Below are 4,410 nucleotides of genomic sequence, written 5' to 3' on the forward strand. Positions count from 1 at the left end.
TCGAGTTCAACCGTGTCAGATAGACTGTGACATAGATTATAAATACAGCAGGGAATTTGTTGGCGGCATTGTGTGTGGACATTAAATGCAATCAGTAGGGAGACACAAAGAGATGACATGGAAATATGAAGTTCTTTGTAGTTGGACGGACGGACCAATCGATGGACCGACGAACGGACGGACGGACCGACTTACGGACCGACTGACGGACCGAGCGACGGACGTAGTAGGTAGGAAGGTAAATATTAATCCCCAGGGTGAAATTCATGACAAATGCACAATACAGTGTGTAATGTATTCTGAAAGATGTCTCTGATTTTACACAATATTCTAATATTTCCAGCAATCACATTGATATCTTACATGAATACTTGATTGATCCACCCCACTTACTCAGGTAGCACTGTCTTAATTTGGACTTTTTCAAAGATATTGATGATTTAAAAAAAACAAAAAACCCTTGTGGTGTAAAACAGGATTTTGTTTTCATTTCAGTTGAGGTCAGCAGTAGTCAATTGCTTTACTATGGCACCTATTATTTACAAACATTCTGAAAAGGTATCGGCATTAATGATAAGAAATTTGGTATTCATGATTTTTGATGTGTGCTATGTCACTAATGTGAAAGTCCACTGCCAGGCCTCACTGACGAATCAACAAAACCATCAAGACTCATTTGTGCTGAAGTCACACAGCACGGATCTTCATTTCCTATTGTCTTCATGTACATTTAACAGCCAGTTCATTATGAATCTGTGAGATATGCATGTATGTGCCCAGTGAATGACTTGCCAGCCTGGTTTATTGGGAGAGAAAGGACCTGCAATGGGAAGCCATTTTCCGCTATTGAAATAACACTCAGACAAATTACTCTTTGAACTTGACTACAGGCTACACAGACTCATCACCGAGTCATTGCAGGCAGAATGGCAGAGTAGCAATAAAGCAACGTCTCACACAGCCGACAGCTCATGAATATCAATGAGGAGCAGACACAATCAGGGTGACGGTGTCTTAAACAATGAGGAAGGGAAGGAAGTCTTAATATGACTCTGTCATTTGTCTTCTCGGCTCCTCGCACATGTACACGTACAGTATAATTAAAAGTACGGGAACATTGTTGCCCGAACCTAAAGGTCGCCAGGCCACAGTCTATAATGATGCCCATGATGCTGAGGGGCTCAATTACAGTTGTTGAAGCAAATTAGGTGCCATTAGTTCCCCAACAGAGCCTATCCCATCTGACTTTGGGCAAGAGGCTTGGTACACTGGGTCGCCAGGCAATTGCAGACCACATGTCAACAATTTTCAAAACACCGCATTATCACGGTGTCAAATAAATAGTATGTGGCTGTCCTGCTTGTATTTGTTGTGAATAATGGTGTGGTGTGATGAACAGTGCTTCTCAATTGCTTACCACTGAGGAAATTAAGTTAACCTTAGCCAACTGAAATCATTGACCATTCTGGATTAAAAGCAGATGGAATATTTCTACATTTGATTACATATTGTCTTTGTCAGCACCCATTAAAAAGGAGTGATTGCAAACACACTTCCTGTGGAATGTGATGGTCTCAGGCTGTGTTGGATGTTGTTGGCTGCAAAAAGACACACAGATGCTGATGATAAATTATATCTTTGTGTTAGTTTTCCAAGCTGCTGACCTTGATTCAGGACAGATGAAAGCGATAAACTAATATCTTTATCAACCTGCATGCAGAAACACAGTTGGACCGGTGCATCCCAGCATGCCTCAGTTTAGATCTTGCCATCCAAAACCAACTGATTCTGCACATAGTCAGCAAAAACTCCAGCACGGTTTGACATTTGGTATGGGGAGAAAAGATATTGGATTCATAATTGAATTAGTGTGAAGGAGAAAGTTTCAGGAAATTATTTTGCGAACACATTGAGTGATACTGGTTTTCATTTAAGAAAAATGCGTGTGGATGCCATCTGTGGTTCATCATTTAACTGTCTCTTAAAAAGAGCTAGATTATGCCCCTCCTCAACCAAACCTCCTAAAAAAAACAATTGCTTTGGGTGATCATGTCTTTGTTGATGACATTAAAAACATAATTGCGAATACAAATTTGTTTTTATTTTTGATAAATGTTAACATAATAGCAATTTGCATTGAGCAAAGGTGAAAAATAGTTCCTCATTTACATTTGAATAAAAACCATCAAATTCATTTAACGAGCTTGACATAATTCCTGAATGTACTCACAGCAGGCAAAATAAAAAAAAATCACTATTACTGCATCAATGTATTTACGTTTTCGTTTCACTCGAGATAGCAGACCCTGAAAGAGCACCACGTTTTCCACTGATGACCTGGACCATTTCCTAACGGCTTCATTTAGTTCCAGGCATGGTGTCTGGCTGGGTGCCTTAACCTGGCGGGGCCCTTTGTGGCTGCCAAGCACTGCAGCACCAGCCTTATTATTCCCCTCCTGCTTTGACTGTGTAATTTGATCAAGTTATTCATAACATTTCAGCTGATGCCTTTCCCCAGAGTTAGCGTGACATTGGTATTTGCAGAAGATAAATGCATTATAGGATGGCCCACTGCTAGGAAATTGAGCATTAATATTTGCTCTTGATGTGATGTATATAAACAGACAGATTTGCAGCCTCTTGGCTCCTCTATTGGCAACCCTTGGGGGAAGATTGCTGAATATTTGTCAAAAGAAGGGAGATGGGATAATAATAATAAAAATCATTCATGTTGGTATGTTTATCTGCTGGGAAGGAAGCCTGGCGCTCTCTTTTCTCGGCAGTTGGTTTGGTGGCGAGGTAGCTGGCGGCTATCGGTGAGATCCCGGTGGCACATCAGTCATCGCATCGGGTTAATTTCCCTCAGAAAGCATGCACATGCAGGCGGAAGGGGCGAAAAAGAAGAAATGGGCGATGATGGGACCATCCAGACAATAGTATAAGGATTTATTCGATGAAACCATTTTGACCAGAACAGCAACAAAAAAAAACTAAAGAGCACTGAAGGTATTCCTTGCTGCTTTCAAGGCTCCCAAACTCTGTGTGACTTCCCTCAAATGCAGCAATGAAAGCCAAAATATGTCATCTATACATAACCGCCCTCCCACTGGTCTATGAAAAAAATAAACCATTCAGTCCTTGGGGCCAGCACAGCAGTGTTGCCCTCTGAAAAATAAACTTATCATTTAACACGGCGTCCTGTAATGGAATCTCTCCGAAATGTCACAGCATCTCTTGGAAAGACGTAAAGATATTTTCACAGGGGAAATGTATTGCTGCTATCAAATTATTCAACCCCAGTTGCAAAATCTACACAACATCTCTGCATGTCATTTGTAAAGTATCCATAGTATTAGTTGTGTGGAGCTAGTAAAATAATTTTTACTCAATTTGGTACATTTCCAGCTGCTGTTTGGAAATATATAACTTGTGTGCACCTTCGCATAATGTTTTCCAAAGAATTTGAATTCAAAAGAACCATTACACGCACATTTTACAATACGAATTCTGGGAAATGTCTTTTACCGTAATAAAAATCTCTAATCAAAGTCAAAGTCAGCTTTATTGTCAATTCCTTCACATGTTAAGACACACAAAGAGATCAAAATTACGTTTCCCACCGTCCCACGGTGACTAGACACATTACACAACACATACAAGCAAATAGCACAAAGAGTAAAAATGAATAGACAAGAGCGATGAACAAGTAATAAGCAAATAACCCAAAACCCAAACCCATGGGAGTGATGGAACGTTGTGGCCTCTTTGATCATCAAATACCACAGGTTTCCACAGTTGAGGGCCACATGAAGAGAGCAGCAAGACAGGAGGAACAAGGGCAGCACTTGGTAGGTAGTTGACGTAATTTGTCAATTAAGATATGAAGAAACATTCCAAAATGTTGCACCTACAATCACAAAGAGCCAGATGAACCATCAAAAAGTAAGAGCGGGTTGAATTGGATGTTATGGTGCTTGTCAAAGCACTGTATATACCTAAGTACTACACTTCAGGGGTCTTACAGCAGTGTGCTCTTCCTGATTGGTGACAAAATAAATTGAAATTACCGAGAGCTGACCAGCAGGACTGGAGGTAATTGGCACATGGCAATGCTTTCAAACTCTGTTAAATTGAACACTGATGTAACCTGACACTGACTTTTGCCATGAGGCTAGAGATGCTACGCCATCTTCAGCTATCACCACTAATGGTTGTGTTGCTCATTAATGTGACAGATATATCCATAAATGCAGTGTGAGGTCTTAGGCTCCACGTTTTCCTCATTATAATAGCCTGGGTCTTTCAAAATGTGTAACATCTCATGGGCAAAGCCAAGCATTGTCAAAGGGTCATTACATCCCATCAGATGCCGGCTGCATATCTAACACTCCTCTAATGTGTCCCACTCGA

This window comes from Syngnathus leptorhynchus, chromosome 12 (genome assembly GCF_054491065.1).
Source record: "Syngnathus leptorhynchus isolate UIUO chromosome 12, UIUO_Slep, whole genome shotgun sequence".
Lineage (NCBI taxonomy): Eukaryota > Metazoa > Chordata > Actinopteri > Syngnathiformes > Syngnathidae > Syngnathus > Syngnathus leptorhynchus.